This window comes from Meles meles, chromosome 1 (assembly GCF_922984935.1).
Source record: "Meles meles chromosome 1, mMelMel3.1 paternal haplotype, whole genome shotgun sequence".
Lineage (NCBI taxonomy): Eukaryota > Metazoa > Chordata > Mammalia > Carnivora > Mustelidae > Meles > Meles meles.
This window is the reverse complement of record NC_060066.1, coordinates 36043539-36061201: the sequence shown is the minus strand read 5'-3', so window position 1 is coordinate 36061201 and position 17663 is coordinate 36043539. Positions and strand designations below refer to the sequence as shown.

Genomic DNA, 17663 nt, shown 5'->3' with positions numbered 1-17663 from the left:
TTCCCTCAAAACTGTTCCTCACACAGCTATCAGGGAGGCCATTTTTTTTTTAAACATTTATTTGACAGAGACAGATCACAAGTAGATAGAGAGGCAGGCAGAGAGAGAGAGAGAGGGAAGCAGGCTCCCTGCTGAGCAGAGAGCCCTATGCGGGACTTGATCCCAGGACCCCGAGATCATGACCTGAGCCGAAGGCAGTGGCTTAACCCACTGAGCCACCCAGGCGCCCGAGGCCATTTTTTTTTTTAAATTTCTTTTCAGTGTAACAGTATTCATTGTTTTTGCACCACACCCAGTGCTCCATGCAATACGTACCCTCCTTAATACCTACCACCTGGCTCCCCCAACCTCCCACCCCCTGCCCCTTCAAAACCCTCAGGTTGTTTTTCAGAGTCCATAGTCTCTCTGGGTTTACCTCCCCTTCCAATTTCCAGAGAGGCCATTTAAAAAAAAAACTCACATCTCTCTATGCCACTTTGTAGCTTGCAAGCATCAACAATACCCCATTGTCTTCAATGTCAAGTCTAACTTCTCGGTCTACGTGACAAATTGCCTCAAAATCTGGTCCCCACCTGTCTTTTCTAAAGCTTTTGACCCTCTCTTCACTCACTCCTGCTGCAGTCACAGAGAGGGGTAGGCTCTTCTTAAATGGCCACGAGTTCTTGCCCTCACTGCCCTTCCTCATACGGCCCCAGCTTCTACCAAACAAAGCCCGAATCAATGCTTAGTCTCTAGCTACAAATGATCAGTCACTGAGCATGTTCTGGCTGTCAAATGCCGTCTTGAGCACATTATACACCATTCCAGTATTTCTTTTATTCTAGTCTATTATTATCCAATAATAACGATGAAAGTTGGGCATTAATCCATTCCCTAACTTGTGCATCCCCTTGATAATGCCAAATCCAGGATTTAACCCCATCCACCTGCCATCAAAGACCAGCTACTCTTACCCCCCCAAGTATACCATCTCCCACTCCACCCCACCCCACTGCCATTTGTCTCTAGCTAGTGCTCACCACATTATAGGAGAGCTGCTGTTGCTAGAGGAAAGTTTCCTGGGGGGATTGTGAACGCCTCAATAGCAAGGCTGGTAGTTCTGTATCTGTATACCTCTAATACTCAGCCTAACGCTCCACAAAGGTTGTGCAAACCCCTTTCTATTAGGTAATTGAATTTGAGTCTATGCCTCCAGTAACAGGAAGAACCTCGATCCCGGTTGGATCCGATAGTTGAGCCACATGTAGATCTCAGAGCTCTTTTACCAGAAAGAGCAAATCCAGTGACTCAGTTGGATAAGGAAGTGAATCTCTACTTCCATCTCCAACCTACTCTGTAAATTATTATTTTGAATTCATCCAGAGGAACCTGGCATTGTAATATTCACGGCAGCTATCTGCGGTTCGACCAGCCAGGCATACAAGCAGAAACTCCACATTTTCCAAAACAGCATTGCTTAATCTGAAACGCTTTTTGGAAGACAAAAGAAGCATTCATAAAATGAAACAGTAGTGAATGTTGATAATGAGAAAGTTGTACAACAAAGTGTCTTGCTGATTTACACAGTGCTTCCATGCCAATCGCTAGAAGAAATTTTTATAAAGATTCTGTCTTCTAAGCCTCGGCAACATGCCAGAGAGGTTGTCAGTGTCTTTGAAGAGGAGGAAACTGAGAGGGAGAGGAGGTTGGGGGGAAGGAAGGAGAAAGAAGGGAGGGAGAGAGGCAGAGAGGGAAGAGAGAGACTGACTTGCCTTTAATCCCCTAGTACATAGGGGAAATTGTAAGCAGTAAAATCAAGAAAACGACCTTATTTTTCCCCCCTGGAAGGAGCACTCATCTGAATTCCAGGCTGGTCTTGAGAATATCGCAGGGACCTGCATACTCTCAGGGCTGGGAGAGCAGTGTTTTCTTTTCCACTCTTACTTTCCTTCGGCCGTACAACAAGGGGTTCTAAAGAACAAGCTCGACACACATCCCCAAAGAAGACCAGAAAAAGTGACCCAAGTTTCAGGTTGCCAGACTGAATTTCCAAGGACAGCAATCTCTATTAATAATGTCCTTCCCCTGTGAAAATATACAGCGACCCCCAGAGCCCGACATGAGTAGCATATCTGATGCTCAGAATGTGGGACAAAAATGTATCATCAACAGCTCACATCAGAGGGGAGGCTGGCCTGGTCCCTGATGAAACTGCCCCGAACTTACTCTCCCTTGGCCATTCAAAGGGCTTTCACTCCTGCATTCTGTCACTGGCCATACCAGACCCCGAGAGCTAAGTCAAGAGGGTGGGCAGTAAACAAGCTGGCCCAAGGTTATGGCTCCAGTCCCATCCGCTTGGTTCGGACATGACTTTCTAAGAGCTGCGCACTGATAATACGAGATTAGGCCGGTTAGAGAACATGTCATCCCCTTTCTCCCGGCGGAACACCTCAGATACTGACAATTTGTCGTGCTAGGAGCACACAGCCTGGATTTTCCACTCCTCCCACGCTGCTTGGCTGGCCTGGCTAGCAACAGACTTTATTTTTACAGTGCTTATCACCACAGCTTTACCTCCAGGCCAGGGGGCTCCGAAGCAGCTGGAAACGAGAGCCAGCTGGGGGCCCAGCTGACAGCCAGCCACTTGGAGCCTTCCACACCAGGAAAAGAAAAGGACTGGCCAAAGGCCATACCACTAAATATTCTGGGAAGGACAAATGACGACACGAGGGGGAAGGGAGCCTGTTCATCCTAAAGCAAATGCAAACCGACGCGTGGATTAGGGGTAGCTGAGGTTCTGGGAGAGCCCTAGACTGCCTTCACCAGGGGCAGCAAACTCGTTGCTAATTCGGATAAATGAAGAAAGGCCGGTGTGCGTTAGTGAAATTCCCAAACCATAGAGCACAGGCTGTTTCTTTCAAATCCATAAAGCAACTCGACTTCATTTTAACCACGAGTTCCAAACTGAGGTGTGGCCGTGCCCTCTGCTACTGACTCTAACCCTTACCGGGCAGAAGCAGCAGGCATTGAAATGCGATGGTTCATGAAGTTAAGCCCTGTGGTGGTCTGCTCCCATGAAGATGGTAAAGATCATCCCTGATACTCTTGTGTGCTGTATTTATTTATCCGGGCTGGCCTTCCTTCAGAAGCATCATAGAGATAAACCCAGGGTCAGTTCAGTTCAAATGATCGCCAACTGCCAGTTAGCGGACGAGGTTTCTCCTTTACGGCTCGAAGCCCTGTGCTCCATCCCTTCCTCATGGGAGCTGGGAAAAGTTTGAACAGATGTTCAGATCCAGGGGGAGGGACGCTTTACTGCTGCTCTATTTACTTCCTCCAGCAGGATCCGTTTTCGTTTCCTTGTGGACTGGAGAGAACAATTCTACCAGCCTGACGGCCACCTGGGGGAGGGGAAGCCTGGGATCCTGGTTCCCATAAAACATGATGCATTGAGAAAGGAGTGCAAGCATGCCCCGAAACCACACTTACCTCTGGCTTCTAGTTCCCCAAATGAGGTCAGCAAATCTGCTGCAGCAGTAGCTCAGTGTCGGGGTGCATTCGTGAGGCAGCCGACCAGCGGGAACACGAGCTCGTTTAGTGCACCTTGCGCCCGTTTTACCACAGGCGGCCTCTCGGGCAGGAAGGGGTGTGGGAGTGTGCGGAGAACCTAGCTCTGCCAGCGCTGCCCTTTGACATTTATTTTCCTTTAATATTTACCCTGGGATTGACTGATGTTTGTTTTGGGCATTAGAATAAGAACCCTCCATAAAATCTCTTGGATGAAAGTGCATTAACCAAACCACCCAATCCACAAATATTTATTGAACATGCCCAGGATGCGAGGTGCAGAGAAAGGAAGGCGTGGCTCTGTCCTTCCAGACCTAGTTTAGTTGCAGGTAGCAAAAATATTTATAGACATGGCCAGGTAGGGACTCTCAGTTGTCTCCCAGCATCAGTCTCTCCTTGGTCTTAGTAATAGAATTGCCCAGGCTGGGCACATGGCTACAGACAGTTTCTTGGCTTATCTTCAGTCTGGTCATGGAACTAAGTTCTGGCCAGTGGATATGGGATGTGAGTAGCCGTGAGATGTGCAATCATTACAAGGAAGCCACTTGTTTACTTTTCCTACCGACCGCCCCCTCCCCAGGGCCTAGCATGTGTATGTGGGAGTGGGAGCTACATTCTAGCATCATGAGAACACAGTATGGTAGGACAATGACATGGAAGGAGTTGGGCACCATATGACCCTGGGAGACCATCTCTGCTCCCTTGACAAAGCCGTAAAGGAAAAACCTCATCCACTTGCACACCGCTAACTAGCAATGGGCAGTTATGCCTTGGTAATTTATCAGCTGGAAACAGAGAGAGAGAGAGAGAGAGAGAGAGACTCCTTCTGTCTTCTTGAAGCCACTGTTATTTGATCTCTATTAAAGCAACCGAATCACTATCCCAACTAACATATATATATTTCCCCTAATAGATGAGGAATTTCTGGAAGCTTCTTTATTTCCCCAACCCCAACACGGAGCCCACAGAGTAAGTGCTCATCTCATATTTGTGCATGATGATACAGACACAGTTCACAAAAATCCCATTTTGCTCTTGTGAAATACTTTAATACCCTTATATGTATTATAAGAAAATAAAAAGATTACTTTGTAAGGACAACTCTAGAATGATGTCTAGGTTGACTTTTTAAGAGCACAACAAAAAAAGAAGACCTGGGGCACGTAACATTAACCTGCTAATGTATGAAAGGTGAAGCTACTTCACAAGAGAATTTTATCAGATGACCAAAAGGTATAGAAAAGAATAAGAGAACAGATTAAGCATAGTCACATCAATTAGTATTGGTCTACACACCCTGCTATCGGCATAAGGTCTACTTTTAATAAAAAATGGAAAACAGATGCCCAACAACAGTGCTACAGAAAGGTACCTAGCATCGATTGGTGCTTCTTGCCTGTGACTGTGTTAAATACTGTTTTAGAATCACTTTACTCCCTATGAACTGTGTCGCCTTGGCAAATTCTTACCTCCTTTGAGCCTAGTCTCCTCCTCTCTACAATGGCAATGCATGCAATCAACATTTATTGTATGTATATGAGGCGCTGTTCTAGGCCATGCACCTGCGGCCAAAAGAAAAAAATGACAACCAGCGTGAATAAGGAAATTATATGGTCTGTAAAAGGTGAGAAGTACTTACAGATAAAATGAGAGCCAAGGAGAGCAAGACGACTGGTGGCAGCAATTTCAAGCATGGTGTTCACAACAGTGTACCATGAGCAATGGCAGTGACCCAGAGTAGTGTAGTAGCCGTGCAAGTGGCAAACTGTGGTTGAATTCCGGATCTGTTCTGCAGGTAAACAGGATTTTCAGACAAGGCTGTATGTGGGATGTGAGAGGAGTGAGGAATCAAGGGTGACTCAGGTTTCTGACTCAAGACAAACTGGAAGGATGTAGTTTTCAACCAGTACAAGGAAAGGTGTTGGTAGAGTAATCTGGTCCAGATCAGGAGTAGCCCCAAGGTGCCCAGGTATTTGGTGTAATACTATTCTGGGAGTTTTTGTGAGGGTGCTTTTGGATGAAATTAACATTTGAATCAGTAGCCATGGGTGGGCCTCGCCCAATCAGCTGAAGGCCTGAACAGAACAGAAAGACTGACTCTTCTCCAAGTAAGAGAGAATTCCTCCTGCTTGACAGCCTTTGAACTGGGACATGGGATTTTTCCTGCATTTACACTTAAACTGAAACATCTGCTCTTCCTGGGTCTTGAGCCTGCTGGTTTTCAGACCAGAACTAAACCGTTGGCTCTCCTGGTTCTCAGCCTTTGGCCTCAGACTGGAACTAAATGTCATTCTCCTCCCTAGCTTGCCAACTCACCCTATAGACCTTGGGATTTGCCTGTATCCATAATCCTTGTAATAGAGAAACATCATCCATCCATCCCATTGCTACATTCATCCATCCTATTGGTTCCATTTCTCTGGAGAACCTGATTAATGTGTGGTGCTAAATACCAAGGGGAAAGCCCAGCAGGCAGCTGGATGTGAGTCTGGGGTTTGGAACTGAGTTTGGGGCTGGTATTATATATTTGGGAATCACTGGCAGAGATAGTCTTTAAAGCCAGAAGACTGGGTGAGATGACTGAAGGAATAAATACTGATAGAAAAGAGGAACAGTTCCTAAGTCCTGGGTCTCTGCAATGTCTAAATATCAGGGACCTCAGCCACAGAGATTGAGAAGGAGTGGCCACGAAGACAGGAGGAAACCAAGGAAGCGTGTTGTCCTGAATCCAAGAAGAGAATCACATCAAGGAGGAAGGAGTGTTCTCTTCTACCAAATGCGGCCGACTGGTCACTGCCATTGGTAAATGTCACTGCATTTAGCAATTCAGTGGCCATCAGTTACCTTGACAAGAGACACAGCATCGGAGAGCATGGGGCCAATGCCTGGTGGAGTGGGTTTAGGAGTAAATATGAGAAGGGGAGTTGGAGACAGTGAGTATGAGCCCTCTTTAGAAGAGTTTTGTTCAACCTACTGAGTCCTCCCCATGGTTTTGCAATGCAGACATTAATACCTCTGTCCTTCATGCAAGGAAACAGACGTTAAGAGAAAGTGAGAAACTTCATAAAACCACATTTAGTCAGTGGCCAGGCCAGGATTCAATTTCAGTTTGTTCGAACTCGAAAATAGGGATTCTTCACCATGACGGTCTATTTATTGCCTCCGGTAACAGCCTGCTACTCCTGGAGCCTGCCTCCCTCGGGGAGCTCAGGCCTCTAAGGCCTCCGGGGCAAATGGTAACTGTCCTGATTTCCAGGGGAGGTGGGAAGCTCCTGACTGTGAGCAGTGTGCAAAGAGAGTTCGATCCTTCTCCAGTCCCAACCTTTAGGAAGGCAGTGGACAATATAACATCCTTACGTGGACTTCTATACACAGCACTCCGTGAAAATGGCCCTTACATCCCATCCAAGGAGAGGAACAGACAGTAAGGTGCAAATTCTGTTTTCAGAACAGGCGGGGGAGTGGAGAGCAGTCCTGCCCTTTCTTGCCTAGCACGCTGGTATGGACCCAGGGGGCTTCAGAAATAGTTGCTGCTCCCGTAGGTGCCACATGAAACAGAAGAGGACGCTGTTCTGGAGATGGGGGTGCTGTGGGAAGGGGCTCACAGCTAGCCTTGACAGTGAGAACTCCTGGGGTCTCCAGCTACTGTCAAACCCCAACACGTACAAAAATCCAGTATACCAGGATTAAATCAGCCTGCGATATGAGAGATTCCTTCTAAAAACCGCACGATTAGTTTTTTTTTCCCTTAGTGAAAAGTAAGTAGCTCCTGGATTCTTTGTTCACGCTCAGAATAAGATTTGAGTATGGAAATGCCCTGAAGAGAAATGGGGTGTATATGTCGGGGAGGAATAAGAATGAGGGGAGAACCCAGTGCTCCTGGTAAGACGACGATCCTGATACCTCGATTCCAGGGACAGCAAGAGTGAGCAGGTGAAGAGCTTAACGAAACTCCCTAGCTTAAGACAGGACGCCCTGGAAACAGCCATTTCAATTAGGGCCAGACTGGCTTGAAACGAGGATTAAGAGGTCACTTCCAAACTCGAGGCTAATTTGCACAGCTCCTCTCATCGGCAGTGTGTCACTGCCGATTCTCACCTACAGAGCTCCCCCGAAGCCTTAGGCACCCTTCCCACTCCCAGGGGACAACACTGATAATGCTTTCAGAAATGCCCTTTATGCTTTCCCACGCACACCTACTTATTTTCAGTTACTAACTTCTATGGAGAGTGGGTTTATTTTGCTTTGTTCTGTTTTTCACAGAATACCCATAGGTAGCGCATTCCCTACACATCACAGAGGCGTTCTCCACAGCTTTTCCGAGGTCTCCCCATCATCTCTGTGTTATGCCACAAACATTAGAAGCCTGGTCATCGGGAGAAAAGTAAGCAGTAAATTCCAACTGAACTTCATTCATAATCTTAAATTTTTTTTTCATGGTTACCAATACGATGCACGCTCCTCGCTGGAAACAAATTCAGCCAACACAGAAAAGCATAAAGGATAATGTGAAAAATTTCTAACAATCCCATCCTTCCCAGAGCATGATTAATAATTTATGTATATCCCTCCAGATTATTCTCTGTAATACATGTATGTTAGCGATCTCTGACCTTAACTTCTTAGACTTGTTGAGAAAGTTTGTGGGCATGTACGCAGATGCATTTTTAAGGATGAGGGACTATAACTTCCATCAGCTTTCAAAAAAGCTCACCATAAATATAAATATTATATACCTAAAAATATACAGGTATGCAAAGTATATATGTATATGTAAAATACATATACGAATATATAATATATAAAGCATAACATATATAAATATATATGCATTTACACATTCCTATTTAGTTTATAAAAATCTAATCATAACCTACATATAACCTTGCAACTCATTTTTTCCACTTATGTGTATTTTTCCATTTTAGAAGTAGCTATCGTTCCTGCTGTCATTTTATTATCACTTGGTTTTTCTCCTTTTAAGTGCCCAGATCTGGGGCTTGGGGACAGAAAAATTTGGAGTGGATACCTGGCTCCACCATTTACAAGTTCCATTAAGTTTGGCAAGTTCCTCAGACTTTAGAAGTCAGTTTTGTCGTCTATAAAATCAATCAGAATTATAATAGCATTAGTGCAAGGAATAAATAATGAAATCTATTTTAGGCAGCTACCACTTGCAGTGTCTGGCACAGAGTAAATATTCAATAAATATTAGTGCTTTCAGGAGGCGGAATGCACTCGGTCCACGTTCTTGTATCTGACAACATCTGGAGCAGGTTTTTTAAAACCAGGATTTAGGATGACAAAAAAGTGGATTACTGAGACTAAAACTGAAGGCACATTCTGGAATCAGATGGTATTATCCGTTCCGCAGAAGTAAGTTGGCAAGCAAATAATGATTTGTACAGCTGTAAATCTGCCAGGGGCTCAGGTGTCAGCCGCGATCAGCCTCTCAGCATGGCTAAAGGAACTGCCCATGGACTAGGCTGATTGGGACCCTCTGGGATCCTCCTCTTCTGTGATGCTGAGAAGGCCATCATCTGCACCATGTCTCCTCACTCCAGTGGGTTTGTGCGGCACGTTCAGTGACAGTGCAGTGTCCTGCATCATGGGTTATCATGCATGGCTTTGGCTTCCCAGAGCTCTCTGTCCTGCTCGTGTCTGGTGTGCCCGGCAGCTCAGCACCACGGCAGGCCGCTATGACCACCTCTCACGGGGAACAAGTATTCGCTAGGCATATGCTAAGTACTTTGCACCTTAGATGGAGAGTCGCAGGCGCCCTAGTGCTTGTGAATGCTGCCCCCACAGCTTTTGATGCTGTGTAATGAGTTACATGTGACACCTGCAAGACTGTGGTGGAAAGGGAGAAAACCCGATTTGGTAACCACTGGAAGTGTCCCTTAGAGCAGATTCCACAGCAGGCTTTCTTCTCCTAGGAGGTCTCTCTGCTGCATGGTTGGTTCAAAGTCATGGTCCAACCCTGCAGACCAGAGCTGCAATGAATTCCTTGAGCTTTGGGGGAAGACCAATGAGAAAACCGATTAGAAAGGGTGTATTACTTTGTGTGCGTCTGGCAGAATAATGGGCCCCAGAGATGTCCGCGTCCTAATCTCTGAAACCTGGGAATATATTGCCTTACACGGCAAAAGAGGTTTTGCACCTACGATTGAGTCAAGAATTGTGAGATGGGAAGGTTATCTTGGATTACCCAGGTGGGCCCACTGTGGTCTCAAGGATGCTCATAAGCTGGAGGCAGGAGTATCAGAGTTGGAGAGAAGTCAAGACGGGAGAAGCAGAGGTCAGGGTGCCACGGGCAACCTCTAGAAGCTAGAAAAGGCAAAGAAAGACCCTCCGCTACTGTCTCCGGAGGGCAGCTCTGTTCTGTTGACCCATTTTAGGCTTCTGCTCTCCAGGACCGTAAGATAATAAATGTGTTGTTCGGGCCGCTACATTTGTGGGGATTTGTTACAGCAGTCACAGGAACTAATACAATGTCCATATCCCAAGTATCTTATAACAATATTGTCCAACATTAAACTAGAAGTCCTATACCAAATTTATTTGAATCCATAGGTTAATGTTTTCTGGTGCTTCAAAGAGCCCATCCGTGATGTCCTAATTGATCTGGTTCTCCCTATTCACAAAGAAAATGAATTATATTACCTGTAAGCTTTTAATTGGACACTGACTGTAAACTCTATGTCTTTCCAAAACCTAGGAGTAGAAGGCCTAGGCACGCTATCCTCTAATTGAGATACACTCACTCACTGATCCACAGCTTTACAAATCTAAAACAGGCAGGCATGGTTGGAAGTGAATGTAAATCCTCCCCCGGCCCCGACATTTTTTTTTTTTTGCTGAGACACTTGTGCACATTTTCAACATCCACCTACAATAGCAACTTTCATCAGGTCGACTGTACGAAGGTTAAAAGGTCTTCCTAATTTTGATTTAAATAAATGACTTGAAGAAAAGAGTGTCCCTGTTTGTTTACAAATACAAATTTAGAAGCACTGTGAAATCTCAAACAAAATTAGCCACCAGGGAGGGAAGAAATCAGATAACCTAATTAACCAGGGCCGAGCCACTTACGTTCACCGGACTTGGGGTAATGCAGGCCAGCCGGACTGAACAGAGGAGAGACAAACACTGATGGAAAAGCCAGCAGCCCAAGAGCAGAATTCAAAGAGCAGAGTGAAGATCATTAGCAGATTGATGAGGCTTTTATTGTCCTGGTCATTGAACATGAAAAAAAGTCCGGTAGCTCTGGAAGGTTCCTAACCATCGTCATTGATATTTGAATAAGCCAGGAAGTGTCAGATTTCAGAAAGGCATCCTTTGTGGTCATACATTTCAGAGAGTAGGCTTTGGTTTTTGGAAAACCTGCTGTGTAACCCTGTGCTCTCCAAGCGGACCCCACTATAACTGATGTTTCTGTGTAGATACCAGATTGCTTTGAAATAGCCAAAGGAACATCAGTTGGTTCTCTTGTATTATTCATTTCTCCAGTCAAGAGCTCCAAACGGCTATGTGCCTGGCACCCTAGACTAAGTCTCTTAAAGAAATCTCATCTAAAGCTGGCATTATACTGGTCAGCTTAAATTATTGTGATTACCTTCTTTTTCTGGATTTTTCCCATCACCTACAGTCTCCTTGTCAACTGCCTCCTTCTGATAGTAACAATTTACACTGAACAAATGATTAAAAATGCCAGAATCACTACACAAACACCTCATTGCTTTCTTGCAAAGAAGTAGGATCGCAAATAGTTGCTATTTCTTTACCAGGAAAAAATAAAGTTAGAGCGAGTGGCTTGCCTCTGTGTGCCAGCTGTCCTCTGCGACAAGGCCTCTTGACCCACTTGGCAAACAGCATGAACTTCCAAGTCTCTTCTGCGCCCCCAGAGCCCAGGGCAGAGATAGACACAGCTCAGATTTCCCAAAGTCATGATTTCAAATAATTTTATTTTCAACACAGTGACTTGTTTAATCCTTACACAGGTTGAAGACTCTTAATATAAATGTTTAAAAAAACACAGGGTGCTGGGTGGCTCAGTGGGTTAAAGCCTCTGCCTTTGGCTCAGGTCATGATCCCAGGGTCCTGGGATCGAGCGTCGCATCAGGCTCTCTGCTCAGCGGGGAGCCTGCTTCCCTTCCTCTCTCTGCCTGCCTCTCTGACTACTTGTAATCTCTGTCTATCAAATAAATAAATAAATCTTTAAAAGAAAATAAAAAAAACTAAAAAAAACAGGTAAAAATCTTTAGACTCTGCTACAATTCAGGGTTAAGATAATATGGTCACTGTATTTTTATACATTATCATGTGCATTAATAAGCTTTAAATTTAACTCCCCAAGTCAAGCATAACTTACAATGCACGAGAGTTCAAATGAATGAGCTTTCTTTCCTTGTCACTGCAGCCTGTGGATCTGACAATAGTCCCAATTCCTCCCTATCAAGTTGCCTGCCCTGCTTCTGCACCCCTCTCCAAAAACTAAAAATAAAAAGTGACTGCCATCCAATGAGTGCAGATGCGTGAACCCACAAGCGATAAGGAGCCCCAACTCCTTTGCACAGCAGTGCTGCAGTTAGGCTGTGTGTCTGATGTGACCCTCTGTACAGTTTTAGCAGCAATTACTTTAGCATCATACCACCTCCATATGAGCAAGTCAAGGTGGGTCAAAATGGGAGAAAACACACAAAAATGCATCATTCCTGGGATGGAGTAGCCCGAAGTATAGAAGAAAAATTTTACGTATTTGGGAACCTGCTACTACTCACTATAAAATAGTCAAAGAAAATAGTCCATCTTGTTCCATCTCTCTTCTCCATTTAAACATGCAAAGCTTATGGTTATTTATTTAATTTTTCTGTGTTGAATGCAACTTTCTTTTTTTTTAATTTAAATTCAATTAGCCAACATATAGTATATTATTAGCTTTTGAAGCCTATGTTTGTAAAACATACTTGGGGGTAGCCTTTACTGCGTATGTCTGGATTTTCAGAAAGGTTCAGACTAGATATGAAAGGCCCCAAGAGAACATTAACAGATGGGTCTAATTCATAAGGGAATCATTTAGATTATATTTTGTATTTGTGGAGTTTAATTTTTGCAGACTACTTCCATGACTGTTTTGGAGTGGGATGCCAAGATTATTAAGAAGTCATTTTGGGTAGGTGGAAGAGAATGGCACCAAGTTGAGACCATAACTCACGTCTCTTGATTCTTGGTCCTAATAACACAATAATCTCAGAAAACACTTCTTCCATCAAGAGTGGGTCAGTTGAATAGTTAACCCCGAACACCCAAGGCACTTTCTACGGCAGTAGTTGGAGTTATAAATCGTAACTAGATTATTTCTTTCATTCATTTAATGAATAATTATTCTACAAATAAGCACTATTTGAGTCCCAACTATGTGCCAGAGAGAGGATCAAGACAGGCACGGGCCTGCCAGCCTCTAGTTAATAGCCTCATCTTATTCCTTCTGTGAATGGTAGGGACCTGGAACGAGGCCATAGAGGGTTCTGCACACCCCTGAGAAGGAGGAAAGGGTGTTAAGGCAAAAGCCTCAGGAGTTAAGATGGCAAAAGAACCATAGGAGTTAGGTTCTAAGAAGAAAGGTTCCATGGCCCGATTAGTTTGGGAAACACACCTTACCATATATTCCCCTCAGAGATTTACAAGCAAATTAAAAGCACTGAAAAGTTTTTAAATTAAGAAGCATGCTAAATTTCTTTCACCTAGCAAATATGTTTGTCATGGAACATCCCACAGAACCGGCCTTCTGTGGGTCTCACTGTGGGAAATGCTGAGAGGTCCACGGTCTTCGAGCAGAGTCAGAGTGCTCTGCTTTAGAAACCCCAGTCTTCTCTCAGCACACATGCTTGTCAGAAAGGCCTGCTAAGACACTCAATTCCAGAACCTCCTTGGCTTTAAGCAACTTTCAAAAGAGGCAGAGGTTAAAGAAGCCTTGCTGGTTCCCAACAGGGGCTTTGGAAATGTTTTCCTACAACCACCTCCTTCGGCCTCAGGCACCTTCCCTGGTTTCTGGGTCAGGGATTTTTGGGGGGCCTTGGCTCTATAACCTCTGACTTTGGTAGCTGTCCATCCTCTTTGACCTGAGTCTTGTCATAACCCCATTTGGCTTCCCGGTAACTGTTCTCATTCTTTGGTCCAGGGACATAGCCTCACCCTGGACCCCGCAGCTTTACCCTGCAACTCTGCGCCCGAGGGGTCCTCTTGTAAGGTTTTATGCATGAAATCTCTTGTTTCTGAATCAACGTATGGCTCCCTACCTCAAGTCTAACCTTGCGCTGCCTTGTGAGAATGAGTTACCTTGAAGGCAAAGGTAATGGTCCACCCCATTTTAATCCAGAAAATTTCACAGTGATCTAATTACCTTAGAAAGATTGAGGGGTGGGGCACTGAGGTATAATATATCATCTCATTTCAATGTCCCAACAAATGATGAGGTAGTTGCAATTTCTACCTATTTTCCAAATCGGGAAGCTGATCATTTGAGAGATAGTAACTTGCCCAAGTTCACAGAACTTGAGTGATAGAGTCAGGATTGTTTGAACCCAGGCAGTCTGACCTCAGAGCGCACACTGCTTGGAATCAGTAAGCCTCCCCTGATCCACCCCCCAAGGGCCCCCAAACAAGGTCTACCTATTCGCCTTCTGGAACCACTGCCCAGGAACATGGCACTCTTCCGCGGTCACGATCCTGAGGCAGCCTGGGTTCCCAACATCACCCCTCCTTCAGCAGTCTGGTCAGCACACCATTCCCTGGGTCTGTTCTCCTCTCCCTGGCCCTCTGTCAGAGCAATGTATTTCTACTAGAGTTAACTAGGAAACTACTCTGCGCTCATGTTCCCTTTCTGGTAACTAAATGGTTTCAAACCAAGCTAAGTGTCTATGTCTCCAGAGGCTGCATATGCAGGGTCTCTAATGGACACTTACCATCACTGGGTCACGTTTCAACTTCAGCATCCCATGAATCCTGTTTGCTTTGCATGGACTAACATTCTCACCCCCGCCCCCACCCCGCACCTCAGCTTCCTGGAAGCTTTTTTTTTTTTAAAAAAAAAAAAAAAAAAACAAGAAACCTATGCCTTGGCCACACCCCAGACCAAAGGACCAAGAATCTCCAGGAGTGTGACCCTAGCACTGGCAGTTTAGGTAATTCTTATATGACACGAGAGTTGAGTACTCCTGCCCCCAATGTAGGGCTATGTTTTTAAGTGGAAACACGTTTTCTAAATTTGGGTCTTTGTACATCCCACAGTGCTCGTGAAAGATGATGAACTGCTTATTGGAGAGGGGAAGAGGGTTTAAGAGTCACAGGCCTGACTCTGATCACCATGTACAGTTGGGTCAGAATCAGCTTCTTTGGGATTTGGTTTTCGCACGAAATAATGAGGGATTAATACTGACTTACCCCGGGGCGCCTGGGTGGTTCAGTGGGTTAAAGCCTCTGCCTTCAGCTCAGGTCATGATCCCAGAGTCCCAGGATGGAGCCCCGCATCGGGCTCTCTGCTCAGCGGGGAGCCTGCTTCCCCTTCTCTTTGCCTGCCTCTCTACCTACTTGTGATCTCTGTCAAATAAATAAATAAATAAAATCTTTAAAAAAAATACTAACTTAACTCAAAGGTGGGTAATGAGAAATGATTATTTCAGGTGGTCACCAGGTACTATCTAGGCAGAGTTAAAATGAGTGATTTTCCTCTTAAATATTACCAAGAAAGCCCCAGAAGCTGCACACGAGAACCGGACTTGATTGCAATGAAGCCGACGGCACAGATTCACTAATCTTCCATAGATGGCTGCTGCTCTTTCCTCCCATTAATATCTGTCTTCTGGAGAGCAATTTGGGGAAATAAATCAAAAGGAAAGGATACGGGTTCTTTGGCACGCTCCCAGAAAACTGATGCTGTCTTGCTGACAAACTGTTTCCTGAAAACAGGTGTGCCCCGACTCAAAGAGCGTGGGGCCCTCCGATGGAAGAAAATACTCAAAGCATTCTTCCACTTTACAAAGTCTTCTTGAAATAGAAACTCCCCTTGTGTATAGTTAGTTAACTTATTACTCTTGGGGTGAAAAAATCATTCCAAAACAGAGATGGAACGCTGAAACGATCACGTTAACCAGTGGGGAAATGGGATTTAGCTTATAAAACCTTTAGAGGAACTCATGATATTTGAAGTGAGGTTTAATCCCATGAGGCTAGAAAGAGCTCGAAGAGAAAGAGATATATTTAGCTTGCAAGATACAATTTTCAGGCCATGCCAACCACCATCTTGTGTCACAAGCGATGGGAGCAGGGGCAGTGAGGCAGGTGTAGGCTCTCACCGACACGGATGTGAGGAGGCCCACCTGTGGCATATCAGCTTCTGTCTGCAGCTCCTAAGAGGTCAGCACCAAGGTCAGCCTCCTTTGAATTAGAATCATCTGACACCAACTCCTCGTGTATTTATTATACTCCGAGTCCTATGCACTAAAGAAGGCCTTCTAAGGAAGGCATGCTTTCCCTTCTAAGACATTCCTTTCTAAGGAAGACAATAGCGCATGCTCCCTGCCCTCCACTCTCTTGTCAACTTCTTATGACCACATATTCAAATCTAAGAGCCTTGATCTTTTGGGAAGTGTCCCTAAAAAAGCAGAGGGGTAGGACTGCCAGATAAAATACGGCAAGCCCATTTAAATCGGAATTTCAGATAAATACTAATTCATGTTAGAACATAAGTACGTCCTAAATACTTCATGGGATGTACTTATAATGAAAAGAAATTCTATGTTTATCTGAAATTCAAATTTAACGGGATGCATTTTTACTTGCTGAACTTGATAGCCCTACTTAAGAGATCTGTAGGCTCTGTTGTAAGCTTTGTGAATTAGTCCCCTCCTTAGGGACTAAGGATGCTCCTCACAAATAAGGAATTTGGAGTTGTTTTCTAGTTGTGGTAGTGATCTGGGCAGATGACTTTTTATTTGCATCCGATCTTTTGTGACCAGTGTATATCCACAACAAGAGTTTTTAGTGATGCAAGTGATGCTAAGTGGCCATGCCAGGTTGAGAGTGCGGATTGTGACTTCATAAATTACTGATCCGTAAAGGCCAGGGTTGCTTGCAAGGCCTAAAGCAGTGCCAGTATTCTAGAATCACTTGTTAAATCCAAGGGCACAGCCATTTGCAACAACATGGATGGACCTAGAGGGTATTATGCTAAGTGACACAGGTCAGACTGAGAGAGACCAATACCATATGATTTCACTTAAAAGTGGCATTAAAAAAAATCAAATGAATAAACAAACAAAAGGCAGAATCAGATCTATAAATACAGAGAACAACCTGAGGGTTGCCAAAGGGGAGGTAGGGGTTGGATAAAATGGTGAAGGAGAGTGGGAGACACAGGCTTCCAGACAGAATGTGTAAGTCACGGGAATAAGAGCCATGGCATAAGGAATATAGTCAGTGGTATCGTAATAGTGATGGCTGGTAACAGATGGTAGCTACACTATGAACACAGAATCACTAAGATGTAAACCTGAAACTAACGTAACATCATATGTCAACTATACTCAAATAAAATAAGAATAAAAATAAATAAGTAAATACATAAATAAAACAAATCCAAGGGCACAGAGCTTGCCTCCTCCTCCTACGTGCTAAGCAGCCGCATGCTCGACTGAAATTCCTGGTGCTGGGTGGTCTGTCCACAGCAAGAGATCCTTGTAAATGGAGAAGACTGAGAGTTACCGGTGGTTGTCAAGGGTTAGCTGCCGAGAGTTAAGAATCACCTTGAAAATCTTGTGAGGAGGCAGATCCTAAGCCCCAGCCTTCTGGATTCCAATTCCAAAATCCTCACTTGAGCTGCAAAGTCCTCCCTGCAATTCGGATCCTGTGCTGGGGCTTGTGTTTACACCTTGTGCCTCCCACCCCAGGCTCCTGGGAAGATCCCAGCCAAGAGCCCGGTGCCCCCACCCACTGACCCAGCAGCTCAGATCCCATCGGGATTTCAAATAATGAGAGGACTTGAACTTCTCTTCCTGTGTCCTTTTCGTGTAACCATTTCTCTCTTTATGTCTCCAGGCCTGACTACCGCCAAGGCCGCC

The 17663-nt window shown here is 44.8% G+C and overlaps 1 protein-coding gene across 6 annotated transcripts in view; it reads right to left on the bottom strand.

Moving 5' to 3' along the window:
- NCALD (neurocalcin delta) overlaps positions 1-17663 on the bottom strand; it is a 371716-nt gene that overhangs the window by 40568 nt on the left and 313485 nt on the right. The window contains exon 1 of one of the 6 annotated variants that reach the window (XM_046016639.1): positions 3469-3563. The exons of the other annotated variants lie outside the window; for them this stretch is intronic. The gene's annotated coding sequence lies outside the window, so the exon portion shown is untranslated. Of the gene's footprint in view, positions 1-3468; positions 3564-17663 lie in introns of those variants that run through there. 6 annotated transcript variants of the gene reach the window in all.